The 18,460-nt window shown below is 39.7% G+C and overlaps 1 long non-coding RNA gene across 1 annotated transcript; it reads right to left on the bottom strand.

The window, feature by feature from the left end:
• Positions 1-3,739: 3,739 nt before the first annotated feature.
• Positions 3,740-15,066, bottom strand: LOC131576372 (uncharacterized). The gene is made up of 4 exons (XR_009276966.1): positions 14,943-15,066; positions 7,077-7,187; positions 6,205-6,365; positions 3,740-3,872 (listed from the first exon to the last, which is right to left on the bottom strand). It is a non-coding gene; the product is annotated as an uncharacterized LOC131576372 (long non-coding RNA).
• Positions 15,067-18,460: the final 3,394 nt, after the last annotated feature.

The raw sequence follows: 18,460 nt of genomic DNA, 5'->3' as shown, positions 1-18,460 counted from the left end.
TATTTATACTCTTCCCTCTCCTCTTATCTGATAGGTGGATAGGTCTGGTAGTGCCTAATGTAAAGTCATTAAACACCACTTTTTCTTTTATCTTAAATCACTGCTTTCCTAAATTGATACTATTATCTACTTTAAAAAAATGGATGTTGTGGATACATATATGATAATTGTAGTTATAAACACTGCTGGACTTTGACAAAGTGCTGTTTACACTTAACATATTCATTACCATTGCTGTGTTTTATGGGCACAGTTAATAAATACAAAAATACCTGGGGACTCCCCCTACGTCTGTGTTCCACTTCTGTGTTTGATAACTATCACTCAAGTTATGTTATAAAATTTCATGACAACAATAGGACTGAGGCATCAACTTAGGCAACTTTAGGAGTCAACTTTTCAGTATTTTGTAGTCAGATTTGTTTGACTCAATCGTTTTGGCAATATGAAGATTTATGAGTGTTCACATGACAGATGCAAGTACCTGCCCACCACAGGGTCAGACCTTGGAGTATCAGGGATGTAGAAGGAGCTGGGGTAGCTGCATGCAAACCAGGTCATGACTTGAAGGAGTGTGTGGTAGCTGTAGTGAGGTGAGTGTCTGCTATTTGCAGGTACTGGATGAGAAATCTGTTCAGCACTGCTGGTCATAGCATGGGTTTGACACCTCAGGTCTCAGTGAAGTTGGGGAGACAGTGCTGTTTGGTCAATTGCATTTTGTGCAGGCACTGAAACATTCTGGTGGGGTTAAACCAAGGCAACAATATCCTCATCCAGCTGAGGGCAATAAAAACAGTGCAGGAAGGTGAATGTTCTGGAAAAGTACTGCAGTCTGTTATAAGGCGTGTTGCAATGGTAAAGTGCATGCTATGCTTTTCCTTAAAAAGCAGGAATTTACATGTGATTGTCTCATTTGGACTTTTAATTTAAATTTGAACCTGTGTTTTGCATACTTTCCTCTCCCATAATTTATGACTTATCCCTTTTAAACACAGTGTCTTTAGCTGTAGATGAAACCAACTTTCTTGACTGGCTGAAAATCAGAAGTATAATAAACCAAATAATTTCTTAGATTATGTTTAATAACTGTACAACAGAGAATTCAGTGAGTTGAATATCATCACACAAATAAGTAGAAAGAGGAGGTCTTCATATGCATGCTATCTTCATTTAAGAAAAGGAAATCTAAACTACACTAGGGGTCACTGCAGGTGAACCTTAGAAATTCTGAACCTCTGAATTCATTTACAGAAAGCTCAGGAAAACAAATGTAGACTGCTGTAGCCATTCTTACCTGTTATTTCAAATTTCTCCCCAGTTTAGGCAGGGGAAAAAAAAAGGAAAAATCAGGTCAGCTCTTGCAGGCATATTATTATTTTGACAATATTTCAAAAGCTGTGCAGGCTGGTAATATCTACATGAGGAAGAGAAAAATTTAAAACCAGACATTGTAGTCCCAGGCTAGAACTTCTTTTCTTGAGGGACACAAAGGATAGCCAGCAAAGAGCCCCCCAGATGACTGAATAAACACTGCTCTGAATTTCTTCATGACTATAAGTCTTTTGTTTTGTACTATTGTGGTCATGCTTATTATTCCCATGGTGCCCAGGAGACCTAAGCAAGGGTGAAAATCCTGTTCTGTACCTCTAAACAGCTACTTGGAAAAATAACCCGTGTTCCAGAGAACTTACTGAGAAGAGATTGTATTTATAAGACGAGTAAGGTTGTTTTCAATAATGATGGGTAAGCATACTCAAATATACCCTCACAAATACAGTACTACTCAATTCAAAAATATGTTTTCCAAGTAAATAAAGAAACATGTGTATTCATATCAATACTGGGAGCCATAAGTATCTATCTCCTGTTTCTGAAAATTCAACTCTATGTACATGAAAGTGGAAAACAACAGCTGGGAGGGAGGGAATTAGGAGTACAAATGAACATCAGACCCAGCTGTAGATTTGCATTCTTTGACATCTGGTGCTGAGTAGACACTGGGGAATTCTGTGACAACATGAGATTTTTTGCATCTGTCAGCTAAATCTAGCAATTCTCTTTGGGACAGTTGCATGGATGAAGTTGATCTCAGAGAGCTGTTTTGAGCCAGAACAGCACAAAAGAAGAAGACTACATCTGATTCGGACCTCGAATTCACAGAGCTGGCAGGTTGCATGAATTGGAATCACACATCTGTTCTGTAAGAATTTGTAAGATAGCTTCCATAAAATACCAAAATGTTTGATTTCAGGACTGCTTTGACTTGGAACCACTAGAGCCTTTTGGTGCGTAATAAAAGGAGTTGAGAGTGCGTGCATGTGTTTGTCTGTGTGCACATACATGTATGTGGGCAATTCAGTTAAAGGACTATACAGTTTAAAAAATGGACTTTCAACACTTATCTGAAGATTACTGGAAAATCATACTAAATCCAGATACTCAAGGAAAAGAAGGGTTGTGACCATATGAAGCAATCCCCTGATCTGAAGTAATCCTGCCCTTACCTTTGTACTTTTACCTCATTCCAGTACAGCTGACCCTTCTATTTTTTTTGAGATGCGAAAAAATCTAGTGCCTTATGCCAAACCCGTTTGTGGTTTACATGCAAACAAAGGAGCGATAGTTTGGGCACCAAAGACATTTCACGTCATTATACATCGTAAATCCTCGTGTGCTCTCTTTATCATTGACATTATATAGTGTTTGACACTGCACATTGTAAAACATCACTGACAAATGAAATCAGATCACTAATTCATGGAATCTTGCTTTAATCTGTGCTTCACAGTAACTGCCATTCTTAAGAAGGGAGCTACTTAATTTAACGGGATTCTTCTTTGTATGCCATTGGAATAAACACACACCTCATCTGAAAGCATTTAAGCTCCCTTCCTCATAACTCTGGATAACCAGGGGTGGGTGTAGACAGGCCAGGTGCTGTGAAGTCTGTGGCTGTGACCTTTCCACCTCAGACATCTGAGAGCACACACTGCAGCAGCGCTAATGAAAGTGCTCTTTCTCGATGAACTCATGCTTCACAGTCCCTGCCATGGTATATTGCATAATCTGAGATGATGTGAAAATGATCTACAGTGCAGAAGATGAAATAAGACTACTTCCTTCCTCATCTTCCTCTCAGATAGGCTGCTTGAATAGCTTTTGTTTTGGGATGACCCTTGTTCCAAGTGATTTCTGCACAGAAAGGAAAGCAAAGAGCTCTTTACAGCTGCTGCTTGTAGATCATATGTGTGGACTGTTCAGATATAAATCAACAGGACCATTTCTATGCTGTTGTCTAGTCCCCATTAACTGCACACACTAATAAAATTTAAGCCATTTTCAGATACAGTGATTGAACAAGTTATTGTATTAGAATGTTGTTCTTTTAATGACAAGTGTCATTGTGCTATTGCCATGAATATCTGAAGAAATACTCTGAGCTGCTTTGGCTCCCAGTTGTCTCTTTGCAAAGTAATCTTTGTACTACACATGGGGTGGCAAATGTTTCTGTAATACAGCCCCTGACTCCTTTAATTATGGCTCATTACCCTTTGAAGGAAAAAAGCAACTAAAGCTCTTAAATACCATATTAATGACAGCTATAAATGTAGATATTACCTTAGCAGTGCTGTAATGGAGCCTGGTATGCTGAATAAAAGTCCAAAATTTTCTAAAAATATAGTGCTGTAACTATGAAAGAGACACAAGTGGGAACTTACCAGGAGAAAATAGTCTTGGTTGACAACTTGTGGCTGGCAAATGCTAAAATCCAATTTCTGAGAAATTATCCACTGGTTATGAATCAGGCATGAGAGAAACTTTGCTCCCTTGAGACAACTGCAGAGTTTTTGCTCTGGATATAGAGGCAGGTCCTTAAAAACAGAATGTATTTACAGCCTGTAAGATGCATGCTATTTTAATAACAATCCTCAACAAGCTAACAAATATTTTTTATTTATATTAGAAAGTGTTGGTATGTCTGTGTGTTTTTTTGTGTGTCTATGTATGTTTTCATAAGCAAATAGATAACCCTTGCACATACTATACAACCTGTGGGGGCCACAATAGGTGGTATTTAAGTCATGTAATTAATTAAGCCCAGGCCACCCTAAGGCACAAGTCCCAGGGTGTGCACACATCAACATTTCTAAAACTGGATCACCAGTTTACAACACTGACACGCCTAAGCAAGGGACTGACATTAACCTTGTGATAGATTTAAATCATTCTAGGCAGTCTGTTTTGAATTTCCAAATGTGCCGTACTGCTCTAATGAGTTAATTCATTTGGTATCCATTTCCTCCTGTCAGCTGCTTTTGGAAAATAAATTGTGCATTGTTATCTTAGCCTTGTCTATCCTATTAATGGTTTAGGAAATGCAGCTGAAGATTATCTGGAGTTTTCTATGGCAGAGGTTGACCTGTGACAATGTAATGATCAATCACATCTTGAAGGAGTCAGAAACTGCAAAGGTGTTATTTTGTTTTCTGTCTCCAGTGTAGTTTTTTTAAAAAAAATGTTTTCCACCATTTGTGCAGAGGGGCAAAAACAAAAGTGTTGTCCAGAATTTCTGAAAAACATCCACTTCAGTGTTTAAATGTCATCTACCCAATAAGGGTAGATATAGAAATATACTACAAATCCCACGTTTCCCAGCAGCACATTAGAAGTCTTCACAGGTGCCTTCTAGTAAGGTGTTAGTGATTATATTGGCAATACCTGGTTTCCAGTGCTTCGTGGTGCCCTGTTAGGCTAGGTGTGAGTGGGGATGGATGTAGTGCTCCCACCCCCAGCATCTGACAATGCCAGACTCACAAAAGAAGCACCCTGGTGTTCCTCAGATGCTCATCTCCTTCAGCTGCATGGCGCTGCCTTCACCTGTCAAATCCTGCCCCCTGCTTCCCAACACATATTAAAAATGGCACTACTTGTATCCTCTAATTCACTCTGGTGAGAGGCACTGCTTTTAACTGGTCCTGCCTGAGTTTAGAAAACAAAGCTACCCAAGGTGTCTCTGATTCCTGTTGAAGAGCTGGAAAAACTTCCACAAGAGACAATTCCTGTCTATTAATCTATTAGTTGGCAACAATACTCTTCCCTTCTCTTTCCAATCCTACCACCATTTCCAAAAACCCAGTTTTTCTTTACACATCTTCCTCAGTTTCCTAGGAAGATTTCAAATCTTCTCTTCTATGATTATTCCAGCAACTAATTTTTAGAAATGCCTAGATATCTTTTCTCCCTGGTGTTCTGGCTGTGATGCCCATGTCAGCTTTTTGCACTGCGCTGTGTGCTAACCCCACTGCGGCACACAGCACAGCGTTACTCGTGCCCACACTCTCCCTTCTCTCCAACCACAATTAGATCATCTCAAAATATCTGTACTGCTCAGAGGCTCTAGATCTGATGTGAGGGTTCACAGATTAATTTAGCACAACTAGTTTACCTTGGGATTTAAACGAGCTACTATTTTAACAGCCCTGAATCTTTTTGGCTGTCCCTGTGCTGAAGTCGTATGCTTCCCACAGGATCTATGGGAATAAAAAGTGTATAAAAAGAAAAAGAAGCACAAAATTCTTAGCCTTTCAGCCCTTCATTTCCCTGTGACTTTCAGACACTTCTGACTTGCACACTGAAGAGACTCAGAGTTATTTTTTTATGAGAAACAGATTGAATGCACAGGTTTTCATTGATCTCAGTGCAAGTGAAGTTCACCTCTGAAGAATCCCCAAAGAGTCTAACACACGGTGCCAGGAATAGTCAGGACCTTGTACTTGAGTCTGTTTTCTCCTGCACTTCCCCTCTCCTCAGCAGGTGGTAGAAAGACCTCTTTATTTTCCCTCATTACTCTTTTCATTTCTGCAGATGGCTTTGACCATTTTAGCCTTACTTTAACTTCAGCCACCAAAGCGGAGCCCTGAGTTGCCCTTTAATCCTGAGCTGAGGGCTGAGCAGGGGCAGAAGCTGCTTACACAGTAGTGAGGAAATCCATTCTCTGAGAAGGAATTGTCTACAGCCTCACGTGGCACTGCCTGAGCACAATCCTCACCAGCACTGATGTGATGCACAAATTTGAGCTGGGCCAAACAATTTGCACCCTGTGCACATCTGAATTTCCATTTTCTCACAGTATTCCACAGTGAGCAATAAAAAACCTCTTCCCTTCTCTGGACATGCTGATGGATCTTGGATGGCTCTGTGTACCTTGTGTGGCCTGCTTGGGCCTGGATTTTTACTGGTGTCTGTGGATAGCTCATACTTCCCCTGGTGTTGAAGAGCTGCAGCTGTGCAGCTGCACATCGGCATGATACTCCAGGGAGAAACCAACAGTTTGATGTTCATAAATAGCCTCTCAAATCCAGGATCTGTGAAAGAAAATGCTGTCAATGCTTCTATTTCAATTGTATCCTTGTTCTTACAAAATTACAACAATAATAAAAAATGTCCTGTGTGCTCTGCAACAAAAATTGGTGAAGACCCAGTGGAGTCTTCAAATTGCATCAAATATGCATCAAATATGCCAGCAGAGAATTTGGCCCATGAAGGGAAAAGAAATCTCAATAATGTTTTACTCTCAATACTAATATTTATTTTTCTTATTACCAGTACCAAAAAATAATTTTCTCTGTTCAGAACTCTGACTGCAATTTTAACTACCAAGAATATAGCTTTTCAACAGAAAAATAAAGAGTAAATTATGACAATTCACAATAACAATATTACTTTAGCCTTAATTTTCAAGTGAAAACATTACTGAACTAAATTTCAGATAGCGTTTTATTATGTGCAAACCACTGTTGATATAATAACTTCTATTTTAGGTTGCTAGCAAAGAAAAGAACAATGTGACCCATTTAATAACTGGCTCACAGAAAAATATTAGCAAGCCATTTATCATTTCTATTTAATTTTGGTGATAAGTACCTTTTGATAGAAACATTTCTTTGTTACAAAACTAACAGTAGCATAGGATACATTTGACCATAACACACGTGCTTTGCAATGGTAATGAGAAATGGACTTTCTGTTTGTTGCCAATCATTTGGAAAATAAATTAAAAAAGGGAAAATTCTCACCTTTGAATTCTTTAGCAGATGGAGCCTGATTTTTGAAATCTCTGATTAAGAGGCAAATCACACTCAGCTGGAGTGTTGGATACAGCTAGAAAAAAGCAATCCAAGAGGTGTCTAGAGTGCATTGAAGGACAATAATGCAAAACATATTACAAAATTAATAATAATAATAATGATAAGAACAAAACAATAATAATACTAAAATTTCTGATACAGGTGACTGAGGAGGTGAAGAGAGGAGATGCTCTGCAAGATCTGAATTTCACAATTTAAGATGAACTGGTTGGGAATCACAGAATCACAAGGTTGGAAGAGACCTTCAAGACCATCAAGACCAACCCAGCTCTAACACCTCAACTAAACCATGGCAGTGAGTGCCACATCCAGTCTTTTTTTAAACATATCCAGGGATGGTGACTCCACCACCTCCCTGGGCAGACAATTCCAGTATTTTATCATTCTTTCTGTAAAAATCTTTTTCCTAATATCCAACCCATATTTCCCTTGGTGCAGCTTAAGACTCTGACCTCTTGTTCTGTCAGTTGTTGTCTGTGAGAAGAGACCAACCCTCACCTGACTACACCCACCTTTCAGGAAGTTTCAGAGTGATAAGGTCACCTCTGAGTCTCCTTTTCTCCAGGCTCAACAACCCCAGCTCCCCCAGTCATTCCTCATAGGGCTTGTGTTCCAAGCCCCTCACATGTCTCCTCTGGATGCGTTCAAGCATCTCAACATCCTTCCCAAACTGAGGGGCCCAGAACTGGACACAGCGCTCCAGCTGTGGCCTCACCAAGTGCCCAGTACAGGAGAAGAATGACCTCTCTGCTCCTGCTGGCCACACTACTCCTGATACAAGCCAGGGGCCATTGGCCTTCCTGACCACCAGGGCACAGAGCTGGCTCATGTTCAGTCGGCTGTCAGCAGTACCCCCAGGTCCTTTTCTGCCTGGGCACTGTCCAGCCACACTGTCCCCAGCCTGTGGCACTGCAGGGGGTTGTTGTGGCCAAAATGCAGGTCTTGGCACTTGGACTTATGAAACTTCATCCTACTGGACTTTGCCCATCCATCCAACCATTCCAGGTCTCTATGCAGAGCCCTCTTACCTTCCAACAGATCAACACACGCTGCCAGCTTAGTGTCATCTGCAAATTTACTAATGAAAGACTCAATACCCTCATCCATGTCATCAATAAAGATATTGAACAGGCCCCAGCACAGACCCCTGACTGTGAGTGCCAGGAGCAGATGGAACTCAGGATCCTGAGAGAAGACAGCAATTTAACAATCCTGGACATCAGGAAAGCAAACAGTGGGACCTGCTTGGAAGAATCCCATGTGACACCCTCTTGCAGGACAGAGGAGTCCAGGAGGGCTGACTGATTTTCAAGGATCTCTTCTTCCAGACTCAAGGGTTGTCAATCCCCACTTTCAGGAAGTAAAACAAAGGTGGGAGGAGGTCTGCATGAATGAACAGTAAGCTCAAAGGTAAAAAAGAAACATTCAGGAGGTGGAAGAAGAGTTAGGTGATATGTGAGGAATATAGAAACACTGACCAAGCATGCAGGGATTAGGTTAGTAAAGTCAAAGTCATTTGGAGTTAAATCTAGCTAGAGATGTGAAGGGCAAGAAAGGAGGTTTCTATAGGTACACCAGCAGCAAAATGTAGACTGGGAAAAATGTTGGCCAAGTGCTGAACAGGGCAGGTGACTGGGTGACAGGGGACACAGAAAAGACCAGTGTACTCAGTGCTCTTTTCTCATTGGTCTCTACTGGTAAAACCAACCTGCAGGGATCTCAGGGATCTCCATGTGTCCCTAAGAGATATGGAAACATCTGGAATAAGCAAGAATTGCCATTGTTGGAGACGGATCGGATTAGGGGACATTTACACAGCTAGAACGAATGCAAATCAATCTGATGGGATGCAACCACAAGTGCTGAGGGAGCTAATATCACTGCAAGACCTTTCTTGAAATATCATCAGGGAAAGGTCCTGAGGACTGGAAGAAAGGCAGTGTCACTCCTTGCTTCAAGAAGAAACTACAAGTCTGTTGGAGCAGTAAGATGTTATCTTGAGTTTAGCAAGGTGTTTGACACTGGCAGCTGTAACATCATCCTTCCTGGTAAATAAGTGATGTACAGACTAGATAACAGGACTGAGCTGGACTGAAAATTGCCTGAACTTCTGTGCTGAAAGGACTGTGATCAGCCACACAAAGCTCACCTGGTGGTCACTCATCAGAGGTGTACACTGCAGATTGATATTGGGGCCAAAAGTGTTTAACATCTCCATAAGATAGCTGGACAGTGGGACAGAGTCATTCCTCAGCAAGTTTGCAGATCACAGAAAACTGGAACGAGTGGCTGCTATACCAAATGTTTGTGACTGGAGAAACATGCTAACAAAAACCTCTTGAAGGTCAAAAAAGGGAAATGCCCTTTTCAAAGGAACCCACAGGTTCTGCAGGTACCCAAAAAAGCTGTGGGGTCAACCAGCTAAAAAGCAGCATTAATACTAAGGACCTTCTGGGCTTCATTAGGAAGAGAGTTTCCAGCAGGTCAAGGGAGCTGATCCTGCCCCTCTACTCAGTGCTGTTGAGTCCACATCTGGAGTTCTGGGTCCTACTCTGTCTCTGTCCAAGACAAGAGAGATGTTGAGCTACTGGGGAGAGTCCAGTACAGGGCCAAGAAAATGGTTAAGGAACTGGAGTGCCTCCTCTAATAGGAAAGGCTGAGATAATGAGATAATTGGGGTGATTGAGCCATGAGATAAGAAAGCTCAGGGGGATCTCATCAGTGTGAATAAATACCTGGAGGAGGTGACTGAAAAGGATGGAGTCAGGATCTTTGCAGTGGTGCCTAATGGCAGGACAAGAGTCAACAGAACAAACGAAACAGGAAATTTCACTTAGGTGTAAGAAAAACAATAATTTCTGTGAGAGTGGTTAAACACATTGGCACAGTGTTCTTGCAGAGGTGGTGGATTCTCCATCCTTGGAGATATTCGAAACCAAATAAGACATGGCCTTGAAAATCTGCTTTAAGCTGACCCTGCTTTGAGCAGGGGCTTGGGACTAGTTGGTTTCCAGAGGTACCTTCCAACCTCAGCCATTCTTTGAAATTATAGCTTATATAATAAACCAAAAAGTGTTGGCTCTGTAGGAAGCCCCATGTCACAGGCTGGATGCAATCATGCTCTTCTGCTGCTAATAAGTTCTGTTAGAAAGAATTAATGTAAAAACCTGCAGGGTGTAAGTGCATGTTGGATCCTGGCATTGAGGGAGACAGCAGGGAGCTTTTGGCACCTGATTCTGGGGTAGATGGGGCATGCTTTGCTGCTCCTCACCAGATGCATTCCCTAGAGGCTGGGCTTTCCCATCCTCAGGAAGGGATCACAGTCAGCATGATGACCTTGGTCTGTCAATCTGCTGGAGAGCTGGCAAGAGCTGCTGGTGGGGAACAGCTGGCTCTGCTGGCATCGGGGCACCTGGGGAGCCCTTCTCTCAAGGAGAAGCTGCAGCTGATTTTTCCAGCCTACTTTCTAGACCTTTTGTGCTGATCTCACAAACCACAAAGGGAATAGAGCAGGCCTGGGAATATGTGTGAAAAAATATCTCCCCCAGCCTTTTTAATACTGAAAGAAGGAGTATGTAGCAGCATGACTTTTTGTACCAGTTCCATAGAGATAAAACCACTTTGGAAATCAGCTTTTTCGTTGCTTAGGAAAACTAATTTTGTCCCCAGGTTTGAATTAGACAAAGTAATTTTATTTTCTGTCCAATTCCTATTACTGTTATGACTATTATCAGCAATGAATTGTTTTGAACACCAAGCATAAGAAGAAAGCTATATTATTTTTTTTTCCACATCATCCTTTCACTAGTAAGTTTTGGCCTAGACCACTTACTCTGTTTAGGATTAATGCATTCATGAGTCTTATTTTCAGTAGATATGAAGAAAAGACATTTTAAAGCAAATTTAGGTAGGTGATATCTTCTCTAATGCATTTTTAATGTATGAGATGTTGTAAGGACCAGAAGAGCATGCTGTGCTCTGCAATACAGTTTGACAACTAAAAATAAAAGCAAACAAAAACCAACCCAATAAAAAGGAAAGTAAGATAAAAACAAGAAAACAGAACATATGGGAGAGTGAAAGATACAGCCATGCTATTAGTGTCCAGTTAGCTAATTTTATTATGATTTCCAACATGTGAAAGATGAATATGATAACTGGTGGGGAGTATGAAGATGTTGTGATATTAATAAGAATGTAATTCCATAAGAAATTGTCTTGTGATTTATATCTAATAATATTACTGAAATGAGGCTAATGAAGGCAATCAATCCTATATAATACATTTTTGTAAATCTGATTCTCAAAGCATTTCTGATAGAAAGAGGATAGGTTTGTCTTCTCCCAGCAATCCCTGCTGATGTGAGAACTCCCACTGTAATCAATCGACAAGCAGACAGGGGAGTAAATAAACCTCTGTGGATGCACTTGTGCTCTGCCTTGGCTTTGTAGTTCCTCTCTCATGACAATGTCCTTAGAGTCACATTTTCTGTAAGAAAACTTCTCCAGTGGATCTGGAGTGCAGTCTCAGACCTTACTGATCTACTAATGAACTCTGCCTTTGCTCTTGCTGACTTGTGTACAGATCACAAAATCCTTTGCTGTGCTATATCAGTCTCCCCCTACCTGTGGGTATTTATGCAATTAGCTGGTCTTCACTGCACCCCATGCTGCTTGGTTTTACTGATATTACACTAAAGGAAGGCAAGCTTAATTGTATTTACCTGTTCTGTAGGAGCACTGCAGACTGCAATACATGTTTTCCTACCCCAGCCTCCCTTTCTCTAAGCAACTGAAATCAGCTTCAGTAAGATTTAGCAGATTCCTGAAAACATGCAGAGAGAAACTTGTTTCCTTCTTTGTCCCCTTCCTGGTCTGTTTCATTACCCATTTTCCTTGGAAAGGACAATGCGATTTATAACATGTATCTTTATAGCATTTGGAAGAACACCTATTTCTTCAGAGAAATGTCATGGGATATATATAAAAACAGAGATATTTTAGAAATCTGGCACTACTTTACATTGCTTGAAGTACAGACTCATAGTTCTCCTTATGAGGGGATATCTACAGTGAAATTACTAATCTTGGGAAAAAAATTGTGGATGTTAAAATATGACCTCTGTTCTGAGTACACTGTGAAGACAAGCTTCCACACGCATTTATCTCCTCATGCCCAACACCTTCCTCTTCAGGATTTTGGAAATGGACATTCTAGCAGAGGTTTCTGTCTCTGTCACCATGCTTATTTAAGTCAGTGGCAATAACCTTTTTGATGTCAGTGAGGCAGGATAAAATCTTGTGTAGACAGCCAGCACTCACATCTATCCCCATGTCAAGAACCTTGCTGACATCTGCTTAACACCTTACATATCCACCTCACTCAAATACTTAAGTAAGCACAGATATGTGACGGCAAGGAGGTATAATGGTGAAGAAAAGGATGTGAATATAAGGTTGGATTGAAGGTGTAGTGCTATAGACAAGATCATACCATCTATTCTTCTGTGCAAGTTTTTTCTATATCTCAGTCCAAGCAGCTGTTGAGACAAGCAGTGTGAAGCACAGGAGATTAGGGGCAAAAATATATTTGAATCATCAGATGCTTGGAAAAACTGAAGTCTTATCTGAGCTTGGTGAGAAGAGTCTGAGAAATAACATTGGACTGGAGAAACAGCAGTGACATGGCAAACAACGAAATGGCTACTGGTTTCAAAAGAAAAACAGTTGATTATATTTTGTCAGAAAAGGAAAGGTTTTATTCCTGGCTGGTGTTTTGTGTTTGAGGTTACTTATGAAAACCACTTAGCACAGAGCGAATTAGATCCCGGCACTGTTGTGCTGTCATCAGTGTAAATTCATTAATGTTTCACGGAACTGTTCTAATGCCATTAGATTGCCCCATGTCACATGTGTTGTGTCTGTGAATGCTCTCTTTGTCTCCCTGCCTAGCAAGGAAGGTGAAAGGCACTGGAATTGAACTGATTCTTCAAGCCGAGAATCTTTGCAATCCATAAATAAAGTAAGTCCCTTCAGCTTAACATTCATTGCCTCCTTTCTCATTTAGAAACAGATGTCAGCACAAGGAGAAGGCAGGTGCAGAGTGCCTCTTTCAGCTGCTTTTGAAGGAAAGCAGGAAGTGAGTAAGTTACGGGGAGCTGTGCTGTTTGGATCTTTAGAAAGCATTTATAGCTTCTAGATATGGTCCTGCTAATGAGGGTGTGAGATGCCAGCTCTTTAGAAGTTAGAACATGAACTGTTGCACTCTCATCAACTGATGGATGTAGTGTATATGGGAATATAATTTAAACATGAAAATATGAGGAATGATTTATTACCACAGAAAGTACTTAAGAAAAAAAAAGTCTAATACTAGCAAAAATGTCTGGCGTAGTTGAATGTTATATAAACTACAAATTTAGTTATAAACTGGAAACTCTCGAATGGCTGCTCTCCGTACACTGCAGCACTCTCTGAAACTGCATATAAATATTCTCTATAGTAGCTGTAAAATATTACAATTTAAAACAGCCAGACTCCTGAACCAGATGAAGGCCACAAACTGATTGTTGCAAATCGTACCAGTGCTGTTAAAGCCAGCAGCAATGTTATCTAAAAGCACACTATGTATTTGGGTGTGTAGTGAGAATCTGAATACTGCCGTTTTCCCCCTTAGGCAGTCCAACTTCCACACAAAACTGTGTCCTTTTTTAATGAGGGCAAGATCAGACACAATGTGATCCGTGGTCTCTACAAGACGCCAGACTGAGGTGAGCAGGAAAGAATAAACAGCACTGTAGCCTCTCTCTCCTCTCTTTCCACATCTATCAAGTTTGATGTGGGTGGAGACACGCTATTCATTGTAAAGAGCTGGCACAATTTGCCCTCATTAGCAAAGCATGCCCACTTTTTTTTGCCACTCTTGCTGTACTTCATTCAAAACACCACACTGCAGGGATTTTGCAGTGTCTGGGATTTTAACTATGAAAGGAGAAGTTTACAAGAAAAATGCCTGCAGCTTCCTGAGCTTGATGCACGGCATTGTCTGGCATGGATTTCACTTTCCCCGTGACACTGAAAAAGCACTGCCACAGAACAACTTGTTTTGATGCCCTATGCTAGCAAAGAAGTTCTCTGATAAACAAGCTTTTAATCCTGTATTTCCACACTTTTACTTAGCAAATTGCTGCTTGACAAAGCTGTGTGTCAATGACTGTGCCAAAAGCTCAGCCCTGAACAGAGATGGTAAAAGAGGGTAGGAGAGAAAGGGCTCACAGAAAGCACACAGAAGTATTGTACTTTAGAAATTTTGTCACTTTGTCAGTGCTTTGATTTAGTGCCATCAGTCCTACCGCAGCAGGCCTTCTACTAAGTGCTAGTGTAGACAGTCCAGAAAAACTCCCAAGAAGATATAAATGATGCTTGTGACCTGAAAAGCATCTTCTGCCTCCCTGAATTCTAAGGAGGGATCTGCCAAAGCAAAAAACGTGCCGGAACTCACGAGGAGTCTGCCCTTTCATGTGATAAGGTCTTTATGGAAAGAGCTGTAGTGTAATCAAAGTAGCCAAATCTCAGCATTAGATTTTTGGGAAAAAGCCCTGTTGACCTCTTCCATATGACACCAGTCCACATGTGTCACAGGGAACAGCCGGTGAAGAGCCATCTTCTGCATGAAGGGAACACCCAGCACTAAAATATATGTTAACATGCCCAAGACAAAATTTTTCAGTGCCAAAATTAGCAGTTTGGGAAGCAGCAGAGGAATGTATGTAGCAGAGGACCTTTTCTGCTTACCTGAAAGTAGTCTTGTTGCCTGAAATCTTCACAATATCCTGAAGTATTGCACTGTCTCCTGCTGCTACTCCTCTGTTCCCTTTTCAGATGAAGAGAGGCTGAGCTTATCTGCTTTGCTGATGCAGATACAACAAAGCACACTATGCTATGAACTAACTCCCTTCCTGTGGAACAAACATTAGAAGCAGCGCAAGAGATATTCAAGACTCAGTGTAAACCAGAAAATATCTGTTTTTAGATTCCTAAATAGGAGGGTGCAGACTGTTATACAGAATCTAATCACAAGAATAAGAAGTCTGATATCAAACTCTTTCTAGTGAAGAAATCTTCTCTGATGCTCTCCCCCCTGCCCTTTTTATACAAAACTGAAGTACACAGATGCATTGCAGGACATTGATAAAGTATTAGAGTCACTGCATGGCTCTAAATTACTGCACAGAAATCTGGAACATTTTTGGAAAATATTTCATATTCAGTGTGGGAAAGTATTTTTATTTTTATAGGTTTGAAGTTGTTCAGTGGCTTGGAAAGTTACCAGTTCCTTTTCATTTCTGAATATGAACATTTCTGTGTCTGTGCAAGATCTCAAATTTTGAGGCTGTGGTTCTTTCTACCACACATCTAACGTGTGCCAATTTTTTTACATTGTTTTTGATGATATTTCCATCCTGGAAGAACACAAATTCAGGAAATCAGTGTTCAATGTTTCTATAGAGAACATTTAAATTAGAATAAAATCAGTTGCTTTTTCCTAGTTAGCTACATGACACATGATTAATGATTGGTAAAATATAAATCTGAATGGAAATATCTCCTCTTCCAAGGTTCCAGTTGATCAGTTTTGAATTGCCAGACTGAGGATGTGATCTAAGAGCCTCTCTAGCAGCATTACAGTGACACACTGCCTGTCATTTACTGCCTCTCTTCCTTTTAAGTACTTGCTCCTTCATAATTATTATCTGCAGTTGGCCACTGGACTTTGAAACTGCAAACTGCTTTCCATATCTTTTGTTTCCTGCTGTGTATACATTGAAATCACACAGTTTGTTATCTGTCACTAAGATTACAAGCAGCATGACTTAAAAGGAAAAATGTAGAAAAATGTCAATGAAAAGAGGGAGCTCTTTACTGACTATAAAATGTGACACATCTCTGTAACCAAAAATAGAGCAGTAGTACTTGGAATCTGGTGAATAGAAAAAAAAAAATTAGCAGAAATAAGTAGAAAAAGCCTAAACAAATATTGATATGTGGTAGAAATTTCAGGCTATAAAAATATTGATGTACACTTCAGGAAAAATCAATAACCAGGTTTCACACAAATTTGTAACAATTTTTAGCTACATTAATTAGAGAAGGAACTCAAAGTCATTACTGGCTGAGACTGTGCATTTTTTGATGGTGATAAAGAGATAAAATATTCATAAATATTTTAGGAGTTTTATTTTTGGGTAGGAGTCTGATCTGCTTACATCATGAGTGGGTAAAGATTTTTTTATTTTATTAATAACTGTTATTATGCAATAACATAAAGTTAAAATCTTATTTAAATGTATGTACCTAGATAGGAACTTACCAGATTCTCTCAGAATCCTGGAGTTTTACAGGAACTGGCTGAACAGATCCTTTGTTCTGTAAAATTTTAACGAATACAGGAAAATGTTATAAGACATAAAAATTGTTAGCATTATGTAAATATTAAAGTAAAAAAGAGAGACATGAGATAATTTAGGTAATTACTCTCTGGTTTGACAAAACTAGCAGGAAAACTACAAAAAATATGGGACTACAGTTATAAAAACTTGATGTAGAGGACTAATTCTAGTGACAATAGTTTTATTAGAAGTATGCCTTGCCAAAGAAACCTATAATGAGATTACAGATTTGTTGAGGCATATGATTTCCTAGTGTAAAAACAAACTGATTATAAAGGAATGCTAGGGCTCATTCAAATGAATGGCATTTTAGGTCAACATAACACAAAATTATAATGCAGCCTGTCCACATTCTGTAGACTGGCTCCTGGATACCCTGACTCACAAAGAGGATTTTATGTTTATACTAAATCACAGCAAACAAGAGAGCCAATATTTGATTCAACAGCAAAAAAAGCCTAATGTGAATCCTAAATGTGCTGATAAAAAAGAAATAAATGTGTACCTAGAGGTGAAACAAGAGCCACACAGGAGGATTCCAGTATCTGTTTTTTAATGGGAAAAATAGGAAAATGTGCAGAAAAAAGCTAAACCAAAGATATCTTGGTCTTAACCCTCTATTAAGTGTTAATGACTTCTTTTTGTTTAGACCTCACAGAGGGGGCCAGACTAACACAGGTGAGTACACTAGAGAGAAAACACAAAATAATAAAGGCTCTCCTGTCAAGGCTAACAAGCATAACATGAACTGAAAGTTCAAGCTGGAAAAATTCAAATTAGAATTGAATACCCATTAGTTAACACTGAAAGAGATTAACCACTGGAACAAGCTTTCAAAGTAATGAATTCTTCATGTCTTGATGTCTTCAGGTCAGGCATTTCTGAAAAATGTGCTGTGGCTAAACACAAGTTATTATTTATTGATAGTCAAATAATTAGCTTAATACATGAGCAATTGCATGAAATGTAATAACTTATGATACAGGAAGACAAATTGTGCTCTGAATGTACGATTTCATAGCTTTTCCAGAACGGGGCACATGAGCACTTTGCCAGCTATGGATGTATGGATGTTGGCACATTGGTAAGTGAAACTTAGTAGAATGAATGATGAACTGACACCCCTTTCACCATCGTTTTACAGACTCAAATATGTTGTTATCTCCTTGTCACTTCATGCTGATCAGTGCTTCCTCTTTCTCACAAGCTTCCCAGCTGAAAAGGCAGCACCTGTAAGCCAACACCTGCTTGTGCTCTTCTAGTGAAAAAAATGATCAGGCCCATTATTTAGCTCATCCTCTCCTTTTATTTTAAACTGTAGAAGGTATTATATCTTTCCCTGATTCAGTGCTTCTCTTTGAAACATTTAATTTACAAGTGGTAGATTTAACATTTATCAGTTCCACTGACAAAAAGCCACTCCTTTTCAATAGCTATTAGATGAAATTCATAATCCTTCAAGAATCTCATTTAATGTTAAAGATCTGAAATTATTACAGCTAGGTAAGTACATATTTATCATCTCCTTATTGCAGATTTCCCCCCTGAGCTTCCCATCTTCTTCCTTTAATTTGCATCTGGGTGTATCTTTAATTTTGCTTCCTTCCTAAAGAAATAAAAAAATAGAAGTTTTGCCATGTCAGGGCCCTTGATTATCATTTGCATTCTGTGTTTCAGAAACATCTTATTTCATCCTTTAACTGCCTTTTCCTTTTAGCCTGGTAGCAGAAAAAAAAAATAAATCTCACTTCCCTTCTAGTCTTCTGCTGTCTTCAGGAATTCACTTTTTTTTTGTGCTTACTTTACTTCATCAGCAATTCCTTTTGTGTCTACCATTTTTTCTAATTCTTTATGCATTTTTTT

Source organism: Poecile atricapillus, chromosome 2 (assembly GCF_030490865.1).
Source record: "Poecile atricapillus isolate bPoeAtr1 chromosome 2, bPoeAtr1.hap1, whole genome shotgun sequence".
In the NCBI taxonomy this organism is placed as follows: Eukaryota; Metazoa; Chordata; class Aves; order Passeriformes; family Paridae; genus Poecile; species Poecile atricapillus.
Note: the sequence above shows the minus strand (reverse complement) of the source record. Positions and strands in the feature narration are given on the sequence as shown.